Source organism: Oncorhynchus nerka, linkage group LG6, assembly GCF_034236695.1.
Source record: "Oncorhynchus nerka isolate Pitt River linkage group LG6, Oner_Uvic_2.0, whole genome shotgun sequence".
Lineage (NCBI taxonomy): Eukaryota > Metazoa > Chordata > Actinopteri > Salmoniformes > Salmonidae > Oncorhynchus > Oncorhynchus nerka.
In genome coordinates this window covers 41,189,728-41,213,503 of record NC_088401.1, presented here as the reverse complement: position 1 = coordinate 41,213,503, position 23,776 = coordinate 41,189,728, and the positions used below count along the sequence as shown (strand labels likewise).

At 41.8% G+C, this 23,776-nt stretch overlaps 1 long non-coding RNA gene across 1 annotated transcript; it reads right to left on the bottom strand.

Annotated features, from left to right (window-relative positions):
• Nucleotides 1–826: 826 nt before the first annotated feature.
• On the bottom strand, nucleotides 827–15,478 carry LOC115131122 (uncharacterized). Its single transcript, XR_003863892.2, has 3 exons — nucleotides 15,230–15,478; nucleotides 1,171–1,394; nucleotides 827–1,018 (listed from the first exon to the last, which is right to left on the bottom strand). It is a non-coding gene; the product is annotated as an uncharacterized LOC115131122 (long non-coding RNA).
• Between the last annotated feature and the right edge of the window lie 8,298 nt (nucleotides 15,479–23,776).

Here is a 23,776-nt window from a genome sequence, read left to right as displayed (position 1 = left end):
CTCTCTAATAACCACACTGTTCTTTGAGATAGATTTCCATCTTTCCAATTAAAATTACCGTAACAGACAGAAAGTGGATGGATTTAAAGGAGGCTTTTCTTTTCATTTTGTTTGTGTTCAGAAACAGGGTGAGATTTGAAAGCGCTAACTAATATCTCTAATGACAGACCTTTTCATGACATACAGTAAAACACAGTACAGTAAAACAAAAAAACTCACCAGAAGCGGGCGGGCGGAGCAAGCAGAGCGATGCAGGTGGAAAGAACGGGACAGGCAGAGCACTGACTGTATGCAAGTAGGATAGTCCATATCGCCAATTTTATCTTTGCTGATAGCTATGTTGTGTTTCCATAAGTGGACGAAATGGTCTAATTTAGCATGCATGGTAAACCCCTTAACCCTACCTCTTCCAATTCAAATGCGAATAAAAAGTGAATAATGACAACAGTTGTATTGTTCTGTGTGACTACAGGGTCAGCAAAAATAGAGACACGTTCTAATTGAGCGAGGCATCAAAGTCGACAACCCGCCCGCCTGGCTTTGTTTGGGTCATTATCGTTTAAAACAATGCATTCTAAAATAAACACACAGACAGCTCCATAACTACAGATGAGATATTTATGATTTTATAATATAAGTAGCAATGTTCTGTACATTTATTTATACCATTAGTGTATTGATGGCATTACCAATACTGTGTTGATGGCATTACTATTACTGTATTGTAGTGGAGGCTTGTGACTTTAATAATTGAGGAGGATGGAATACCCATGGTATAGCTGCGGACCGAACAACAAAGAACATTACAAAAATCATCAAAGACAAATTATTTGAACCTAAAATGTTTAATAAAGACATTTAAGTCAAATTCAAAGGCTGTTCAAAGGCTTTACTTCAGTGCAGGACAGGGTTGAGGTGTTCAGAGGCTTCAGTGCAGAAAAAGGTTCATCATGGATGGATGGATGGATGGTGTTGGAGAAGAGCCCAAATCCTCCACTAAGGGCAGGACAGGATTTGACTGGGAAGACAAAAAAACAATAACACACAGACAAAAGCGCTAAGAATGAGTTAGTCCAAGCAAGGAGTAAAATCACATTGATGTGTAATAATGTGATTGTGTATGTGATTGACTCTACATTATAATGAAAGAAAATGTATAGGGTTACTCACAGTTCTTGGACAGGAAACATTCAATGTACCAGTGGATGAAAGAGCATATGGGAAATGGGGATTAATCAGGGGATTCAGTTCTTCAGAGGGGCACAGACTTCACAGTTCTTCAGATGGGCACAGACTGTTCAGTTCTTCAAAGGGGTTAATGGCTTTTCCGATCTCCAGAGGGCACAGGTCTGTTTAGTTCTTCAGAGGGCCATGGGTGGAGCATGGGGGAATTACTGTTGAAAACAAAATTGAAATGAATATCAATTCAAAATTGGTAACATAATTTAATTAACAATTAAACTAATGTAAATGTCATAATGGGGGAAAACATGTGAAAGCCTTTACTTTAAAGATTAAGTCCTTCTCATAGTCTGGTTGACAAACTGTTCGATGGCCTTCTCGTACTAGTGAGGATTTTTATACAGTGATTTAAGAATTCTCTATGGATAGTAGAGGTGAAACTGTATGCGTATTCATATTGAACTGTTCGGTACAGGGTCCACGGTGCACGGTTGGGTACGCACTGCGAACCGAACAATACATTAATCATATATTATAGCTAGAAAATATCTGTATATTTAATTGTAAATCAAAATATTATTGCATAAACCAACGGCGTATAAATTAACGTGGGAAAAAAATCCACATAGTAATAAAGTTGTCTTTAAAAAAGAGAAGTTGTTTAGTCATTAGTTATTTCACTCCAGCGAGAATAGAGCTGAGAGACCGTCGTAGCAGCAATTAGCTTATGAAGGAATTAGCAGTTAGCTAAATGCAAAGGAGCAACATGGCAAGCATTGGTGAGAACTAGAACTAGAACTAGAAAGACGCCCCAGTATCATTCAGGTCTGTTGTCTGGGAACATTTCGGTTTCCCTGTAAACTATAACAGGGGTTGCCAACGAGTGTTGGATAAAACTTTTACAACATGTAGGCTCTGTTCATTGCAGATAGCCTATTCGAGTGACATGACTACTCATTTGCGCCGACATCACCCCAAAGGGCCAATCGGTATGACTAGGCGAAAAAAATGAAACGACAACCACTTCTCCCCACAGCCTTCAACGCAGCGATAGCAAAATAATTCATAGCGGCAGATATGAGACCCTCCTCTGTGGTAGAGAATTCAGGATTGTGGTAGAGGTTCAGAAACATGTTTAAAGTGGTCGGGCCGCGCTTCACTATTCCTTCCCATAAATATTTTGCCCAGACATTAATACCTGCCTTACTAAAAAAAACGAAAGAACACCTTGAGAGCGAGTTGTCAGAAACGCTGTCTGTTGCTCTAACAACGGACAGTTGGACGTCTAGAGCTACCGAGAGCTACCTTACTGTAACGGTTCATTTAATTACGGCAGAGTGGGAGATAAAAAGCCATGTTTTTCAAACACGTCCCATTGAGAGTCGTCACACCAGTGTAAAGTTGGGGGAAGAGCTAAGGGAAGTAGTTGCAGTGTGGAAGTTGGAGAGGGATAATGTAATGATTCCTGTGACCACTGACAATGCTAGAAATATTTTAAATGCAGTTGCACTACCTGGATTGGGGCCACAGATAGGATGCTTTGCTCACGTTATTAATCTTGTATCTCAAAAAGCAATGTCAGTGAATCCAATCTCTCGCCTCCTAGCAAAGATCAGGAAGGTGGTATCCTTTCACAAAAGCACAACTGCTGCACATGTTTTCAAGACAAAACAGGAGTTGCTGGAACTGCCAAACCCCAAACTAATCCAACATGTTCCTACTAGATGGAATTAAAGCCATGACATGGTTGAGAGATACCTTGATGAGAAAGTTGCGGTGTTTTCTACACTGACTGATCAAGCTGTGTGGAGGAATGTCAAAGATATTGTGACTTTGTCTGAAAATGACATAAGACTAGCAGAGGAAGTTATCAAAGTGTGCAAACCTCCCAAAACAGTCACAACACTGATATGCACTGAGAGCATTCCATCAGTTTCCATGGTCCTGCCTATGAAAACCATGGTCCTGAAATCAATGGTGACATCTGATGAAGATGAACCTGCAATAAGGGCTGTCAAGACAGCTATCAGAGTTAACCTGGGGCCTAGATATGCTGCTCTGGATCCCCGGTTCAAGTCCCTACTGCACCTGGATGCTGCTGCTCGTCTGAGAGTCTACGATGAACTCACAGCAGAGATTGTGACCAATATACAATATACATTTTGTTAATGAGACATTTATTATTTTATTAATTAGTGATTTAACAATTAATTATAAAGTAATAATTGTAATAATAGTGTTTGATATATATTTCTAACAACAAATCATATTTTTAAAGCCACTTCCGAGATAATTTTAATCTAATTGAATTCTGCCGGGTCAAGCCACAGATACCACAGGAGCCAACCCCTCTCCAGAGACGGCAGACGACAGGGGTTCTCCTCCAGAAAAGAAGCCTGCCATGGCTGAGCTTTTTGGGGAGTTGTTCACGACCCAGGAGCAGGGAACCAAGTCAAATGTCAAGGTCATTGAGGAGGAGGTGAAGTGGACTGTTTTCCCCTGGATGTTGATCCACTTACATGGTGGAAGACCAAAGAGTTAATATACCCTCATGTTGCCATGTTAGCAAGGCGCTACCTGGCTGTGCCTGGGACCTCTGTCCCTAGCGAGAGGGTATTTCTCCACAGTGGCTGATATTGTCACAGCAAGCCGATCTATGCTCACTGCAGATAATGTGGATAGACTAATCTTCTTAAAGACGAATCAAGTAACCAGTCTCAAGTGGTCCTGTTGTCACGCCTTGGTCTTAGTATTTTGTGTTTTCTTTATTATTTGTTCAGGCCAGGGTGTGACATGGGTTTATTGTGTTGTGGTGTGTTTTAGTATTGGGGTTTAGTAGGTATTGGGATTGCGGCTGAGTAGGGGTGTCTAGAGTAGGCTTGGCTGCCTGAGGCGGTTCTCAATCAGAGTCAGGTGATTCTCGTTGTCTCTGATTGGGAACCATATTTAGGTAGCCTGGGTTTCACTGTGTATTTTGTGGGTGATTGTTCCTGTCTTAGTGTTTGCACCAGATAGGGCTGTTTCGGTTTTCGTTACGTTTATTGTTTTTGTAGTGTTTGTGTTATTTCGTGTTTACGTTTGTTTGAATAAACATGGATCGCAATCTACACGCTGCGTTTTGGTCCGATCCTTGTTCTACCTCTTCGTCAGAGGAGGAGATAGAAGAGAGCCGTTACACCTGTTTTGTTTAAGACACTGCTATGTGACTTAATTTTCATATATGCTGCGGGACTATGAACTCTTGCTGAAGTTATGTTTTAAATGACTATTTTATTTCATGTTGTAAGGCAGGCACTGCTGTTTTTTGTTGTCACCTTTGTTTCCATATGCTCCTGGGAATTCAAGCTGCCTACGTTTACTATTATAATAAATGGAAAATCTAAATACAAATTACATATTTCTCAGGCATTTATTTTGTCGATGTATCGAACCCGTACCGAACCGTGACACCACTGTACCATATCGTACCGAACCGTGAGTTTTGCGAACCGTTTCACCCGTAATGGATAGGATTGCAAGGTTCCTCAGTCTCTCTTGTCCCATAGTGTTCCGAGAGTAGCTCTTCAGCCTCTTGAGGCAGGAGAAGCTATGCTCCACCCCAGCTGATGTTGCGCCCATAGTAGCAACAAGGCACATGAGCCTGTACAGGTCAGGCATCGCTTCATCAAGTCCACTGCTCCTATAGTGCAGGATTGTGTCTCTCATTTTTGCAATGTTCCCTTGAGTCTCCTCGTCGCAGTAAAACACTTGCAGCTCTGTTTTTCAGTATTTCCTGATCAAAGAAATTGCCATAGGTCTGCAATAGGCTTGTCAGAGCATCATCTGGGAATTTTCTCTTGAATTAACCAAATTTACTACCATCTAACAACTCCAGGAATCACATGCTGTCCAGGCTTTTGTACCTCTGTGCTCTCTGAGACTTGCAGTTATCATGAATTGAGTCATACAGTGCCTTTACATCCTGAGTGCCCTGCCGGCACTTCCTCCTGTGCATGATCTCTGGATCCTCTGTCATGCTTGCTGCCTTCTCATATATGGCACTGAATGCTACATCAGACTTGTGCTCCTCCATTCTGCTTATCAGATTCTCTATTCTTCTCTTATTAAATTAGGCCTCACACATGGCTTTCTGCTGCACTATGTCAAACAACATCTGTGTGAGCAAATATCTACTAAAAAGTTAGTTAAATCAAAATTGAACCCATCTGCACATGACACAGTATCATCATCCATGGTAGGGTGCTCTATGATATGTGTGAAGGTGTCCTTCAGTGATTTTCCAACGTGTTGGTGCGTTTTTTGGCAAGCCTGCACATCTATCCTGTTCAAGCACCATCACCCTCTTGGTCGAAATGCAAAAAAAAGTGGTGAAGCCGCCCAGTGTCACAAAGAAAACCTTAACTTTGGGAATGAACTTGGTGCTCTGGCTCAAAACTAAATTGAGCCGGTGTGCATAGCAATGCACAAAAGTGGCACTCTAAGCTACTTCTCTTACTTTTGCCTGCAGGCCATTTTAAGGCAGAAGCCATTACAGCAGCACCATCATAGGTTTGGGCAACACGTTTCTCTATGAAGTTCAACTCAGACATCTCAGAATTCACAAAGTCAAACACAGACTACGCATCTCGCCCACTTCACACATCAAAGTAGCCCAAGACACGCTCCTGAAAAAAGCCCTGGTCATCCACACAACTGGCGATAACTGACAACTGCGAGCAACAGCTGATGTCTGTGGTTTCATCCATTTGCCACGCGAAAAACGGCGCCGCATCCAGCTCTCTTTTAATCTCACTTTTAATGGATGATGCGAGTGGAAGCGATCAAATCATTCTGAATTGATTTTGAAATACCAGAAAAGACAATAGAAAGTTCCATATGTTCAGCAAGTAACACATCATAACGTGCTATTACCTCTGCAAGCTCCTTGTAGTTGCGGAACTTTCCCTCTGGTCGTGTCCTCTAAAAACTAATAGAGAGATACTCTCAATGATCGGCTATGAAAAGCCAACTGACATTTACTCCTGAGGTGTTGACTTGTTGCACCCTCGACAACTACTGTTATTATTATTATTTGACCATGCTGGTCATTTCTGAACATTTGAACATCTTGGCCATGTTGTGTTATCATCTCCACCCGGCACAGCCAGAAGAGGACTGGCCACCCCTCATAGCCGGGGTGCCTCTCTAGGTTTCTTCCTAGGTTTTGGCCTTTCTAGGGAGTTTTTCCTAGCCACCGTGCTTCTACACCTGCATTGCTTGCTGTTTGTGGTTTTAGGATGGGTTTCTGTACAGCACTTTGATATATCAGCTGATGTAAGAAGGGCTTTATAAATCAATTTGATTTGAATTCTTGCATTCCCAAAAATGCAGTGGTGTAGATAATCCGCTTGAGTACATCCCTGTTTTTTTCTTACTTTCTCGTTGTGCAATTTGAATACGCAGCCCTTCGTCCATTACATGATCGATGTGGCTTTTTCCCAGAAGCTTTGGGATTCGATCCAACAACCTTTCATTTACTGGCCCAACACACTAACCACTAGGCTACCTGCTGCCCCCCTTTCCCTCAAGGCTCAGCCTTTCCAAAGAGCAAGCAAGGCCAGCAATACAGATGGCTTGATGAAAGGCTCCCTGTTGACCAGCTATAGTTTTGATACCAATTGGTATTGAACGCCCTCACCTTTTCATCCTTCTTCATGAAACTAATCTCAGGCAGAGGTTGACCCTCGGTTTTAATTCGCACCTTTTCCGTGTACCCCATAGAATGAACAAAATGTCCACAACATTATCAGTACCGTTAGTCATTCTGGCGGAGAAAACTGCCCCCTCAAGCTGCTAGCTAATGCTACTTCAATAAATTGCACTAACTGGACACAAAAATAAAGTTCTAAAACCAAGAAAGCAATTTATAATATACTTCCTCAGTCACCTGTATTTGAAAAAATGAATTTGAATTTAATATCTAAAAAATGCTCAACTATCAATCTTCACTCTTAATCTCTATCCAACAATGTCACCAAGCTTCTCAACACATAGGACCCCCATAATGCTCTGTGGCACAATCCCAATACAACACACTAGGTTAATTCTTTGATCCTAATTCTATGATTGGATGGACAACATGTCAGTTCATACTACACAAGCTTTGATTGGTTGGAGGACGTCCTCCGGAAGGGGTCATAATTACCATGTATGTCTATGGAAGGGGGTGAGGCCTACGAGCCTCATAGGTTTTGTATTGAAGTCAATGTACCCAGAGGAGGACGGAAGCTAGCTGTCCTTCGGGTACACCATGGTGCTACCCCAGACAGAGCTGTTGAAGTTACTGTAGACCTTCATTGTAAAACAGTGTATTTTAATACATTATTTGGTGACATATGAATATATTTAGTATAGCTTTATCTAAAAAGGATCACTTTAATGTTTCACTATTTCTATTTTTATGACATTTCACTGAGGAGGATGGTCCTCCCCTTCCTCTGAGGAGTTTACACTGCTGTATTACTGGTGGCAGTCTAAATGTCCTTCTGATGTTAAAGTATGACTGTGTTGCAGTGAGCTATAAGCCAGATGTGAATGGGAATAACTTGCACAAGTTTCGGTTACATGTAAATCATCTCTCTCTGCAGCCTGTCCCATTCACACACTCTCCAGCTTCCATTCCACTGGCCAGCAAATTAAAACATGGGTGTGTGCTGAAGAAAGGAAGGAAGAAATAGAGGGAGTTTTTTTCTTCTTATCTGGCTGCTGAGGATTTCCAGAGCACCAAAAACCTCCCAGTCCTCTGTTCCTGCCCTACAAATCTGGTTTTATTACAGAGAGGGGGGCGGGGGGTGATAGAGAGTGAGAGGGGTAGAGTGAGAAGATAGAGTGAGGGAGAGGAGAGCAAGAGAAGGGGATGGGGAAAAGAGAAAGAGGGGGAGGAAGAGAAGGGGAGAGAGAGGAGTGAAGATAAAGTGAAAGAAAGTGTCTAGTTCCTCAGAGACCCCTACACTTTGAGAGATAAGAGTTGAGAAGTAAGTGAGCAGTATAATACAGTGGGTTGATTTGAGGAGTGAGCAGCTGGTTCATTATCTATGTCCTCTCACTGAACTCAGACTATAGTTTCATCCCAAATGGCACCCTATTCCCTATATAATGCACTACCTTCGACCAGAACCCTATGGGCCCTGGTCAAAAGCATTGCACTATTTATAGAAATAGAGTGCCATTTGGGACACAACCTGTGGTGAGGTGACTGTTTACTATCATTTCTCCATACTATATTTTATTTCATATATTCATACTCATTCATACTCATATTCATATACTCATATTCATACTATATTTTATTACATCAGACATTACTGGATACAGAAGAGATACAGTGCGTCGTAGTGCGTGCGTACATGTAGACAGTATACAGTGCATTTGGAAAGTTCAGACCCCTTGACTTTTTTCACATTTTGTTACGTTACAGCCTCTTTCTAAAAGTGATTCAATTGTTTTTCCCCCTCCTCAATCTACACACAATACCCCTACAATAACAAAGCAAAAACAGGTTTTTAGAAATGTTAAAAAATGTATTCAAAATAACAACAACTTAAATATCACATTTACACAAGTATTCAGACCATTTAATCAGTACTTTGTTGAAACGCCTTTGGCAGTGATTACAGCCTCAGGTCTTCTTGGGTTTGACACTACAAGTTTGGCACACCTGTATTTGGGGAGTTTGTCCCATTCTTTTCTGCAGATTCTCTCCGGTTGGATGGGGAGCATTGCTGCACAGCTTTCTCCAGACAGGTTCGATTGGGGTCAAGTCCGGGCTCTGGCTGGGCCACTCAAGGACATTCAGAGACTTGTCTCGAAGCCACTCCTGCGTTGTCTTGGCTGTGTGCATAGGGTTGTTGTTGCATTGGAATGTGAACCTTTGTCCCAGTCTGAGGTCCTGAGTGCTCTACAGCAGTTCAATATTACTTTCATCAGACCAGAGAATCTTGTTTCTCATGGTTTAAGAGTCTTTAGGTACCTTTTGGCAAACTCCAAGCGGCTGTTATGTGCCTTTTACTGAGGAGTGGCTTCCATCTGGCCAGAACCCGGTCTCACTATAAAGTCCTGATTGGTGGAGTGCTGCAGAGATGGTTTTCCTTCTGGAAGGTTCTCCCATCTCCACAGAGGAACTCTGGAGTTCTGTCAAAGTGACCATTGGGTTCTTGGCCACGTCCCTGACCAAGTCTTTTCTCCCCCGATTGCACAGTTTTTACCAGGTGGCCAGCTCTAGGAAGAGTCTTGGTGGTTCCAAACTTCTTCCAATTAAGAATGATGGAGGCCACTGTGCTCTTGGGGACCTTCAATGCTGCAGGAATGTTTTGGTACCCTTCCCCCGATCTGTGCCCTCGTCACAATCCTGTCTCGGAGCTCTACGTACAATTTCTTCGACCTCATGGCTTGGTTTTTGCACTGACATGCACTGTCAACTGTGGGACCTTATATAGACAGGTGTGCCTTTCCAAATCCTGTCCAATCAATTGAATTTACCATAGGTGGACTCTAAACAAGTTGTAGAAACATCAATGGAACAGGATACACCAGAGTTCAATTTCGAGTCTCAAAGCAAGCTCTGTCATTATGGGGTATTGTGTGTAGATTGATGAGGGAAAAAAAAAACTTAATCCATTTTAGAATAAGGGTGCCATTTGGGATGAATGGTATGTGTACATTCACACAAACACATACAGACTCACAAACATAACAAAATGTGGAAAAATGGAACGGGTCTGAATACTTTCCGATAGCACTGTATGCCTGCGTTTGTGAGTCTGTATGTGTTTGTGTGAATGTACGCATACCATTACCTGCCTAGTCACATATTTGAATCGCACACTTTAATGCTGGTGCTCTGCATATAGCAGCATACATATATAATCATGTGCATACAATCGTGGTCTTTTAAATCTATGATGTGTGGTTTGGGTTTGAGGTCCAGCCTTCTGCCAATGAGCTTGATTTGAGATCTGAGCTGCAGCTCTCTGTTTATTTTCCTTATCGGCTGCAGACTAAATAAGACTAAAATCTCTTTTAATTACTACTTCAAACACGATTTATGCAAAGACACCCACCACATTTTCTCATTAAAAAGTACCTGTTTGTTTGTTTTGTTGGTTCGTAAAGCTCAGATTAGTGTAATGTGTGTCATTGCTCAAGCACACAAACAAGTGACCCTGTTCGCCCCAGAGTTAGTATTGTGAGGCCTGGGGATTCTCTGAGCAATGACCCATGAGAGTGACCACCCTGCCCCCGAGATTATACCCTGACCCCTTGGGAGGGGGGGGGGTGACATAAATATATAGAGAAAGTGCATGTGTGTGTGCGGGCGTGTGTGACACTACAGACTCTTTGATTGTCTATTTTTGTCACTAGCTGACTATAGGCTTCATACGGGCCCTGAAATGCTTCTGAAATTGTTTTCAGACTAAGCATTCTTCCCAAATGGCACCCTGTTCCCTATGTAGTGCACTACTTTTGACCAGGACTGATAGCCCTATATAAGGGAATAGGATGCCATTTGGGATGTAGCCTAACAGTGAGTGAATGAACACATGAGCTGAAGTGTCAGACATGAATCAGGGCTGTTTGTCCCTTAGCAATGCATTACTCCTGCAGTACATGCTCTACCTCTGGGACAACTTCACTCATTTCCAACTTATCAGAGGCCCATATCACAACCTTGATCTGATTTTCCACCCAAATAAGGAGCACAACATTGTTTGTTATGGATGGCTGGATGGCTTGTTTTTGGATGAGATAGAGGGTTAAGGGGTCGGGGTGATGGGGAGGCTGGTGGAGAGTGGAACAGAACAGTGATTAGGGTAACTTGCCTTTGACTGTGTCCCAAATGGCACCCTATTCCCTATATAGTGCACTACTTTTGGCCAGCGGCCCTATAGGCCCTGCAGTAGTGCACTAAATAGGCAATAGGATGCCATTTGGGATGCACTTTTTGTCATCATCACAAGGTTCAATGTCCGGCTGAGATGGTGTTTTCAACTGAGGGCTCAGAAGCACTTTGCATGAACTCTCCTAGTCATCAGTCATATTTAAATGAGTAATGTTGTGGAGGAGGTGTGCTCTTCTAAGAACAGTAATTACTGTATCAGACTGTCCTACAACCCAGCATTACTCCTACAGTCTCTCAAACCTCATAGGAGTGAGTTGAACCAAATAGAATGTCTGTGCTGTCGCAAGTTAAGTGAAAGAGGAAGTTTGAGAATGACCTACGCTCCTCAAAGAGGAAAATGGCTTAAGTCAGTAAGTCAAAGTCACAAGTCAACTAGGTTTAAAAAGTGAATTACATATAGCATTCAATTATCGTCAGGAAAAATGTGATTGACAGCCTGGTTTGCAGAACAACAGAGGATGCTTGTGTCTGTCTGTCTGTCTGTCTGTCTGTCTTGAGCTCTAGCATTTATAGTATTTTGTTATCACTACTCTGTTTGTAGTGGTGGTATCACAAGGCTCAGATAGGACTCTCTCTTTTCCCCATTACTTTATCTTTGGGAATGTGGCTTGGGATCGCTGCTGGCTCCGCTCCCACAGGGAGGGAATGGGTGTATCTGGTCGTAGATTGTGTGTATGTGTGGTCGTAGATTCTGTCCAGTGTGAGGGAGGTGGGGATACACAGTTAAAAGTCACAGTTTAACTGTAATGAAGAGCAGTTGTTGACAACAACCTGTGGAGACCCTAATTAATAGAGAGAGAGAAGACGCAAGAGGGGGGAGAATGAGAAAGAGAGTGAGAGAGAGAGCTCTTGCTTTGTTAAGCTAATTTGGATACTTCAATGGCATCTTTGTCTTTGGCCATTTATTTGTCTTTTTATTGACCTGCAACATTGTGCTTGGCGCATCACCCACATAACATCACATAACAGAGACAAGATGAAGTTCTCAATGAAATGTCCTTTTACCATATTTGACCTTACAATCAAAACATTGATTTGGTGTAAGTTTCAACGTTTTCAAAGGTCTTTTACACTGTTTGCCGCAGACGTAAGAAGCCCAGTAAACTACCGGACAGAAAACCCTGTAGTTCTCAGTAAATGGGGGAGTATAAACCACTAAACTGGACTACAAAGGAAGGCTAAGCACTATGTTGGTGGTCCTGCTTGGCTCAGATTTGATGATACAGTCTAGTCAGAGTTTTCCAAAGGCAGATTGAAGTGGTACAGGGCTGTTATGCCCCACTGGCATCTGGGTGGGAAAACCCCAACTGTGTGGGTGTGTGTTCACATACCCATGGCTGCAGTGGATGGATGGGAGCTGGACTTAGCTAAGCAAAAGTTAAATGAGATGTAGCTGTGTGTTTGTGACCTTTCATTGAGTTATGTCGTCAGCTTTATTTCATATGCTGTTGGAGAGATACCTTTCGTCATGTACTGTTTGTCGACACCTGCTCATTGAACAGCTCATTCCAAAATCATGTGCATTAATATGGTGTTGGTCCCCTTTTTGCTGCTATAACAACCTCCACTCTTCTGGGAAGGCTTTCCACTAGATGTTAGAACAATACATTTCTGCAGGGACTGCAGCCAAAAGAGCATTAGTGAGGTCGAACGCTGATGTTGGGCGATTAGGCCTGGCTCGCAGTCTGCGTTCCAATTCATCTCAAAGGTGTTCAATGGGGTTGAGGTCAGGGTTCTGAGCAGGCCAGTCAAGTTTTTCCACACCGATCTCGACAAACAATTTCTGTATGGACCTCGCTTTGTGCACGGTGGCATTGTCATGCTGAAACAGGAAAGGGCCTTCCCCAAACTGTTGCCACAAAGTTGCAAGCACAGAATTGTCTAGAATGTCATTGTATGCTGTAGCATTAAGATTTCCCATGTATGAACCATGAAAAATAGCCCCAGACCCCTATTCCTACTTCACCAAATTTTACAGTTGGCACTATGCATTGGGGCAGGTATTGTTCTCCTGGCACCCACCAAACCCAGATTCGTCCTTCAGACTGCCAGATGGTGAAGCGCGATTCATCACTCCAGAGAACGCGTTTCCACTGCTCAAGAGTCCAATGGCAGCAACCTTTACAACACTCCAGCCAGCGCTTGGCATTATGAATGGTGATCTTAGGCTTGTGTGCAGCTGCTCGGCAATAGAAACCCATTTCATGAATCTCCCTACGAGCAGTTGTTGTGCTGACGTTGCTTCCAGAGGCAGTTTGGAACTCTGTAGTGAGTGTTGCAACCGAGGACAGACGATTTTTACACGCTACGCGCTTCAGCACTCGGCGGGTCCGTTCTGTGAGCTTGGCCTACTACTTCATGGCTGAGCCGTTGTTGCTCCTAGATGTTTCCACTTCACCATAACAGCACTTACAGTTGACTGGGGCAGCTCTAGCAGGGCAGAATGTTACGAACTGATTTGTTGGAAAAGTGGCATCCTATGAGGGTGCCACGTTGAAAGTCACTGAGATCTTCAGTAAGGCCATTCTACTGTCAATGTATGTCTATGGAGATTGCATGGCGGTGTGCTCAATTTTATACACATGTCAGCAACAGGTGAGGCTGAAATAGCCAAATACACTTATTTGAAGGGGTGTCCACATACTTTTGTGTATATATAGTGTATGTGGTTGAATATGCATGTAGGCATGTAGGTATCCACATGGGTCAAACATTTAATGATACATAGAAAGTGAGATATAGGAGGGAAAGATGGGGCAACATAATAACATTAGGAGGGAGACAAAGGAGAGAAGAAGGAGAAAAGGGAGAGAAGAGGGAGCTAACTGGATGTTTAAAATGATGTTTGTGCTGTGAGTGATGTCACCCCTGTCCTAGTTGGTACTAGGCACAGCCCCCGATCCCCAGACCCTAACCAGGGTGGAGGGTGGTGAGCTGGTGAAGCCCAGCCTTTCAGACCCACAGTGTACTAAGGCACCACTGACATGTGATGAGAGAACTCGATACAGCACTGACTTGGGCAACACAACATAAGCGAGTCAATTCTATTGTGATGGTTGGTAACGCCCCCTCACTCCAACACCCAACAGGGTGGACAGATGAAGACCATTTAATGGTGAAGGCTCACTAACATAATAATTACAGAGATCACTACCATAACACTCAACAACAGTCAGACATAAATCAACTCACATGGACTTAAAGCAGCAATATGTAACGTTTTGGGCAACCCAACTAAATTCACATAGAAATATGTGTTATAGATCTGTCATTGTCAAAGCAAGTCTAAAAAGCGGTAGAATAGTTTTATGTGCACTATTTCTATGCCACCCATTCATACGTTACATTTTTGCGTATTTTACTACTGTTTCTATACCTGCATTGCTTGCTGTTTGGGGTTTTAGGCTGGGTTTCTGTACAGCACTTTGAGATATCAGCTGATGTACGAAGGGCTATATAAATAAATTTGATTTGATTTGATTTTTGTACACAAGCTTTAAACAGTTGAAAATACAATAGTTTGGTTATGGAAAAGATACTATCTTACAGTGGTTTAGATGGCCCATGACTCTCTACACTTGCTTGTTTTGTCACATAAACTGAAATTAGGCAAAAATATATATTTTAACGACCAGGAAATGGCGGACCGATTTCTGCATAGTGCATCTTTAATGGACAATATCCAATAATAGCCTGTACCATGCAGAGAGAAAAAAAATAGTATTTTTTATTTATTTTTATTTATTTAACCTTTATTTAACCAGGTAGGCCAGTTGAGAATAAGTTCTCATTTACAACTGCGACCTGGTCAAGATAAAGCAAAGCAGTGCGACACAAACAACAACACAGAGTTACACATGGAATAAACAAACGTACAGTCAATACAACAATAGGGGGAAAAAAGTATATATACAGTGTTTGCAAATGGCGTGAGGAGGTAAGGAAATAAATAGGCCATAGTAGCGAAGTAATGACAATTTAGCAAATTAACACTGGAGTGATAGATGGCAGATGGTGATGTGCAAGTAGAAATACTGGTGTGCAAAAGATTTTAAAAAGTTCATAAAAACAATATGGGGATGAGGTAGGTAGATTGGATGGGCTACTTACAGATGGGCTGTGTACAGCTTCAGCGAACGGTTAGCTGCTCAGATAGCTGATGTTTGAAGTTAGTGAAGGAAATATAAGTCTCCAACTTCAGCGATTTTTGCAATTCGTTCCAGTCATTGGCAGCAGAGAACTGGAAGGAAAGGCGGCAAAAGGAGGTGTAAGTGGTGCATATCGAAGCTGGGGTAAAAACCATTTGTTGATGTTGAAACCTTCCATCTTTCCTCTCTGTACCAGCCTACCAGGCATTCATTATTTACAACTGACCACTAATAATAGTAATGATCCCCTATAAATAGGGTGAGCACATTCAAAATACCCAAATGTGGGACAAAGGGATGATTTTGCGGGACATTCACGGGACAGTGTAGTCTCCATGAAAACTTTTTGTTCAGATCTCAACAATGATTGGAGAAGTGTTTAACATCACCAGTATCATATCCTTATATCATACCCTTTGTTGCGGGACAAAGGGCCAAATGCGGGACTGTCCTGCACAATCTGGGACATGTGGTCACCCAACATATATACTGTTGCTAGACAGAGGTGGTCGCCCCATAGACCCTTCCTCCCGTCACCCAAAATGGCACCCTATTCCCTTTACAGTGCACTACTTTTAACTAGGGCCCATAGCTCTGGTCAAAAGTAGTTAGGGGCATTGTTCACTCCCTATGGGCTGACAAAAAGTACACGTACAGTAGATTGACGACCCACATGGGTTAGAGCCAAGGTACAGTACACATGAGACATGGTTGGGATTCCTCCCTCTGTCCGTTTTCTCCCTATCTTTTACCATGTCTGTGTCCCAAATGGCACCCTCTTAGTGCACTACTTTTGACCAGAGCCATATTGCTAGTGGTTAGTAGTACACTATGTAGGGAATAGGGTGCCATTTGGGACACACCCCATGTTTTCCTTTGATAGAAGGAGGGAGACACTCTGTCCGCCTGGCCTCTTAGGAACTCTTAGGACTCTCCCAGGTCGCTATTTGCTTTTCCCAGTATCCTTGGGGTGACTAATTATAGTGTCAGCCTATCTGCACCCCCCCGGCCAGTCTAGACCAGTGAGTCCTTGTCCTCCCTCTACATGCCAGATGTGGAGGTTTATAACTGGGAGTAGTAGTCTGGCTCTGTACTCTCTGCAGCAGCAGGCCTGGGTTCAAATACTTTTTTTGTATCTTTCAAACAACTTACAACGTTTAATTGAGCATGCCTGGAGTGCCATATCAGGTAGGGTTTGCGACATGCAAACTCAATCACACACAATCTGAAGTATTTGAAAGAAAACAAATACTATTTGAACACAGGTTATGCTCTGCAATAATGGAAGCTTGTCATTTAACACACAGTCGCTTACCATGAAATGCACTTCCATTGTGGCCCCACAATACTCACAGTATCTTGCAGGTCAAGTGTACCACAAAGCCTCAATTTATTTCACCATGACCTGCAGGAACCAGATAGAGGGAGAGGTATGAGTTAGGGAGCGAGTGGGAGACGTGCTGTGTGAGAATAGAAAAACAAAAGCCCACCAGGGTTTTCAGGCTCAATTGAACATTAAATCACTTTTCGGGAGGAAAATATGACAATGTTATTTTTTGTTGAGCTACAATGAATGCATGTGCTTTGGTTTGCAAAGGTAAAGACAGAGGGCATAGAAGCCAAGCCAAAATGTCTAAAAGAGTTTGTTGTTTTTCTCTATGCTGATCCTGATGGAATCTAACTTCTCCAAACATGGATGTTGTTTTGCTCTGTGGAAGGACTGAAGGAGCACCGTTCCAGAGTTGTGGTATAGGTCTGTAGGAGGACTGTGGTGAAGAGAAGAACACCTCAACAGTGAACTTCACTGGGTAGCCATGTCATGGGCATAACCATGTCGAAATGAGTAGAATTGCAGGAAATTTGCATAATGTAGAATACATTTTTTAAAGATATGTGTATTTTATCTAAATTAATGTTCCTAAGCATTATATTCCCCCTGACTGATGATTGCATCATAAGGATCAATAAGGCATGTGCTTGGTTAATATGGGGTTCCAATAGGAAGGTAACAAAGCAAGATATTATTTTTTAGAGTAAAGAATTAGGAGGCTTCGATGCAGTGAACGTAGGTGGGAAGTTAAACATTTTACTTTGTAATATTTTTGCAAGTGCTATTTCTAGAAATGTCCTTTGGTTGGGTGACCTGCAGGGGTGGGAAATCAAGAAAAAATGTACCTCATCACACGTTGTGCTATGGTGACTTTACTGACAACTTTCAACATTTGAATATGAACTGGAATAGATTCAAACAAAACGATCTATAAAATTGATATCTGATGAAATGTATGGTGGTGAAGTTGCATACCGCAACTTGACCCCAGCAGATACTAAAGAACTTATAAAACATTTACTCAGTACACAACTGTCAGAAAATGTCAGAGATACTGCATGGTTGATTTCTGTATAACGTTTCCCATTGTGTGCTGTAGTAAAGTGGAGCTGTTTTGTTGAAAGTACATTTTGTCCTATGCCGAATTGTAGTGATGAGAGTTTAGAACACCTTTTATTGAACTGCTACAGAACTAAGTAAATATGGGACCTGATGAGAAGTAATGATTTCGATGTATGTATAAATCCCAATAAAGTATTTTACTGTGTTTTTGATACTCCCATGGATGACAATACTAAAGATCTATGGTGGACAATAATATACACTTCCGTTCAAAAGTTTGGGGTCACGTAGAAATGTTCATGTTTTCCATGAAAACATACATAAAATGAGATGAAAAATGTATAGAAAATATAGTCAAGATGTTGACAAGGTTATAATGATTTTTAATTGACATAATAATTGTGTCCTCTTCAAAGAATCCTCCATTTGCAGCAATTACAGCCTTGCAGACCTTTGGCATTCTAATCCTCAATGTGCTGGGTGGGGTAATCTAAAGAGATTTCACCCCATGCTTCCTGAAGCACCTCCCACAAATAGGATAGGCTTGATGGGAACTTCTTATAATACAATCAAGCTGCTCCCACAACAGCTCAATAGGGTTGAGATCAAAGGACTGTGCTGGCCACTCCATTATAGACAGAATACCAGCTGACTGCTTCTTCCCTAAATAGTTATTGCATAGTTTGGAGCTATGCTTTGGGTCCTTTTCCTGTTGTAGGAGGAAATTGGCTCCAATTAAGCACCAGCCACGGGGTATGGCATGGCGTTGCAAAATGGAGTGATAGCCCTCCTTCTTCAAGATCCCTTTTACTCTGTACAAATCTCCCACTTTACCACCACCAAAGCACCCCCGGACCATCGCATTGCCTCTACCATACTTGACAGGTGGAGTCAAGCACTCCTCCAGCATATTTTCATTTTTTATGCATCTCACGAATGTTCTTCTTTGAGATCCGAACACCTCAAACTTAGTTGTCTGTCAATAACACTTTTTTTCCCCAATCTTCCTCTGTCCAGTGTCTGTGTTCTTTTGCCCATCTTAATCTTTTCTTTTTATTGGCCAGTCTGAGTTATGACTTTGACTTTTTCCTTGCAACTCTGCCTAGAAGGCCAGCATCCCGGAGTCGCCTCTTCACTGTTGACGTTGAGACTGGTGTTTTGCGGGTACTATGTAATGAAGCTGCCAGTTGAGGACTTGTGAGGCATCTGTTTCTCAAACTAGACACTCTAATGTACTTGTCCTCTTGCTCAGTTGTGCACCGGGGACTCGCACTCCTCTTTCTATTCTGGTTAGGGCCAGTTTGCGCTGTTCTGTGAAGGGAGTAATAATTAGCGTTGTATGAGATCTTCAGTTTCTAGGCAATTCTTCGCATGGAATAGCCTTCATTTCTCAGAACAAGAATAGACTGATGGGTTTCAGAAGAAGGTCCTTTGTTTTTGGCCATTTTGAGCCTATAAACGAACCCACAAATGCTGATGCTGCAGATACTCAACTAGTCTAACAAAGGTGAGTTTTATTGCTTCTTTAATTAGAACAACAGTTTTCAGCTGTGCTAACATAAATGCAAAAGGGTTTTCTAATGATCAATTAGCCTTTTAAAATAATAAACTTGGATTAGCTACCACAACGTGTCATTGGAACACAGGAGTGATGGTTGCTGATAATGGGCCTCTGTACGCCTATGTAGATATTCCATAAAATAAATCTGCCGTTTCCAGCTACAATAGTCATTTACAACATTAACAATGTCCACACTGTATTTCTGATCAATTTTATGTTATTTTAATGGACAAAAAAAATGTGCTTTTCTTTAAAAAACAAGGACATTTCTTAGTGACCCCTAACTTTTGAACAGTAGTGTACATTGTGATCAATAAGATTTGGAAGATGTATGATGACTACAAAATCACTTTTTGTCCCCTCTAACATTATTTTTAAACAAATTAAAAATGGAATTAAAAAGAAGGAAGCTGGACTCAAAAAAACAAGTTGACCTACAAAAACTTCCATGGACACTATTAAATATGTAAATCCTGGTCAGTAGCCTAATGATGAACCCATGTATTAATGTAAAAACAGATTTATATGAATTAATCTATTATGTTTGAAAATGTGGGATTTTTAAAATTTTAAACCAAATCAAAAAAAGCTAAATGTATAGAATTGCCAGAAATTGCGTTAAAACTGCAAACTTTTATTTCAGCTCCATGACAAAATTTGTAGATTAGCAAAAAAATCTGAAAAATAATCTCTCCACTGCCATGATGAGGGCCTCAAATTTTTGTACTCAGGGCCTACAGAATTCAACCCATTGCCACACCCCCTGTCATGCCCAGCACCTAAACCTGTTTTTCATCCAGAAAAACTCCTGCATTGTTATAATTTCATTATCGTACAGTCCATTTTATATAATTGGTCACAAGAGCCCATAATTCAATCCAGGGACGCAACTTCAGTTTATATTTTTTTTCTCCAAACAGCCTACCCGATGCTCGGAGGCGTCCGCATGGTCCTAAAGCACACCGATGCCCCATTTTATATCACATTCCAATTATAAAACTGAGGGGGGGACACAAAAATGCAATTTCAGAATGTGAAGTCCCCAGTGAAAGTTGCACCCCTGCTTAAATCTATATTCAGTTAAATGTTTTGAAGGGTATTATTAATCTGTGTTTGATTTTGTCTTTCGTCTGTGTTTTTTTCCAAAGCTCAACCCTTATGGTGGGTCACGACTCAAAAGACACCTCAACATGTGGATCACGAATAAAAAAAGGTTGGGGAACCCCTGCATCATCTCTCCTTCAATATCAGAGATGTGTAGTTCCTAATCTGCAAATTGTTATTATAGAGCCCACCGGGAAAATGAATTTGATTCACCATTAACTGATTACAACATTAACATACTGTAACACCTGACTTCATTAGTTTTGTTTCCACTTGGCCCTAAACCTGTTACTTACATGATAATTTGTTACAGTACATAGTTGGAATGCAATGTGTGTGTTTATGGAACCAGATCAATGTGGAAATGGGCCCATGTTGCCTCCTTGGCATGGCCCCTGTAGAATTACAGGAAGGGCTGCGTGTTCTTTCATGTAACAGCAAGGTGATACTTGGAGCATGAAACTGTGCAAACAGGCCACTCGGACGTTAAAACATACATAGTGATTCATGCAGCTTTCTGACTAGTTCTTGAAGAGAGCTGTTTGTGTTTTTAAAGGGATGACACATTGCATTTCACTCATGGTGGAAAGGCCTCGTCTTTATCAATGTAAATCAACTGAAATGTGTTGTTGTGCAGCATCTTTAGTCCAAAATCTTTGGCCCAGAGTTCTCATGTTAACCGCGACTGCGCGGGACCAACATGACATCAATTCACTGCATTGTCACATAGTGATTCCCCTAGCTGCCTGGGTTCCCTCTCTTCTCCGTGAAATGCTCTGTCTGATGTCATCTCTGGCACAGGACGTATTGAATTAGCTATGCCTCACTCACACACACACACACACACACACACACAGACACACACACACAGACAGAGAGAGACAATTAGCCATGCTGTCTAGGCAAAGACACATTCAGACAGATGACTCAAATATCACACGCTAGAGGTCACATCTGATGCGAAGCCATGAAAGTAGTAAAAGTAGCAAAAGAAAGCACTGTAGAAAAAATGTCTTTACTCTAACATCTTTATTAACTTCACATTGTAAGTTATTGAGACTTTCACATAAAGTCTGTCCCAAATGGCATCTTATTCCCTATATAGTGCACTGTTTGACCAGGGCCTACACTACATGACCAAAAGTATGTGGACACCTGCTCATCAAAGATCGCATTCCAAAATTATGGGAATTAATATGCTATAACAGCCTCCACTCTTCTGGGAAGGCTTTCCACTAGATGTTGGAAGATTGCTGTGGTGACTTCCATTCAGCCACAAGAGCATTAGTGACTTTGGGCACTGATGTTGGGCGATTAGGCCTGGCTCGCAGTTGGCGTTCTAATTCATCCCAAAGGTGTTAGAGGTCAGGGCTCTGTGCAGGCCAGTCAAGTTATTCCACAGCGATCTCAACAAAACATTTCTGTATGGACTTCGCTTTTGCATTGGCAAGCTGAAACAGGAAAGGGCCTTCCCCAAACTGTTGACACAAAGTTGGAAGCACAGCATCATCTAGAATGTCATTGTATGCTGCAACATTAAGATTTCCCTTCACTGGAACTAACATGAAAAACAGACCCAGACCATTATTTGTCCTCCGCCAAACTTTACAGTTGGCACTAGAATAAAGTATCAAATCAATTTGTTTTCTTATTTGTAAACTCAGGTTCCCTTTTTCTAATATTACGTTTTGGTTGAACATCTGATAACATTCCTTATCAAAAATAAGCAAAAATAGAGAACATCAAGAAAGGGGGAAAATACTTTTCCACAGCACTGAATACTGTAAAGATAATAGGGTACCATTTGAGACACAAATAGTAGAATCTGTTGGAGACTGTAGATTGCGTAGATACTGTAATTACCTTTCCCCACAGAACAGAAGCTCAGTAGCTTATGAAACTGCGGTTGTGCGGCTTGTTTCACAAGGAAGTGGATCAAAGTGACTGCAGTATCAACAATAAGCAGCTGTTTGCACTGTCGGTTCAGAGGTGAGGAGCTTTACATGTTCTCCCTTTGTTGAGTATCCCCTGTGGCCCCACTCTCCACGAATGTCCACAGATCCCTTACCTTAACAATAATCAGATCCCACAGCTGCAGCCCTCTGATCTCTGGAGTAGATGCCTCTCTGGGTGACTTTGCACCACCAGGCTGGACTCAGGTAATACCTTGGTTCAAATAATACTTAAAATCTTTCAAATACTTTAAACGTTTGCATTAGCCAGCATGCGGTGCCAAATTATTAAAAATAGTATTTGAACCCAGGCATGGCTCCGGGCAGGTTTCAGGATCAGACCAGAGACGGACCACATAGTGCTGGGCTCCCTCCCTCCCTCTCTCCCTCCCACTCCATCTGTTATCTGTTACAGGAGGCGCTTACCTCTGTGAAACCCAGTCATTTAAGGATTTGCTTTGTTGGTGTAGAGCAGTTTGATTATGGGTTTATTACGTGCCCGAGGAGGCCTGAAAGTGGTTCAGTGGGGGTACACTACCAGACATCTACTGTGGCCGTTATACAACATGACAGATAGTGTTATTGCGTCTGGGCCCTGGTCAAAGTACTGCACTATAGGGAATAGGGTGGCATTTGGGACGCAAACTGTGCGTTTGTACCATATTGATTTACGCAGTTGCTATATTTAGAAATTGCTTTATTTAAATGTTGCTGTTGTGAAAAGCAGAGTTTCATAAAATATAAGCTTTCTGGAGGAAAAAAATTTGTAGATTTAGATAGTGAGGGATAGGTTACATCATTCTTCCTTTCTCATTCATGTATCGTCCACAAAATGGATCATTCCCATCTTTCAACATACTTTTAAAAGGTATCGAGAGATTTTGTTTTGTTGTTTTTACTTCAACCACATGTATTAAATAATAACTCAGTAGCACATTGTTGTGTTGCAGCTAGACCATGTCAGAAATGTTGAGCGTAGTTTCAAAGGGTGCTGGTTGGTTCACCGGACATTGGTGTCAAAGGCAATCAAAAGTGATGACCATTGGAAAGTACCGGGAAAAACAGCCTGTGTCCCAAATGTCATCATATTCCTTATATAGCTTATATATATGCACTACTTTTGACCAAGGCTCATAGGGAATAGGGTGCCACTTGGGATGCAATTTTGTGTCTGGACTAGTACTATGGCCCGATTGTTTGGGTTGGTTTGGGACATCTTGTGGTTCTTTGTGATAGAATGTGAGGATAGAGTAGCCACAGGATAGTCTTGGGTTCCTGAAATAGTCTGTTCAAATTATAGGTCCGGAGTAAGGCCTCTGAAGGGAAATGGACGGTTTTGGTGCATGGAGGATGCCTTGCATGAGGTTAGTTATTACAGATGTAGGACCTTAATTTGAGCAAGTTTACTACAGCAAAAAAATAATCCTGAAGCAAAAGGATATGTGAATTATTAGGTGGATTATAATTAATGGACATTTTTGTAGGGTTGATCTATTTTTC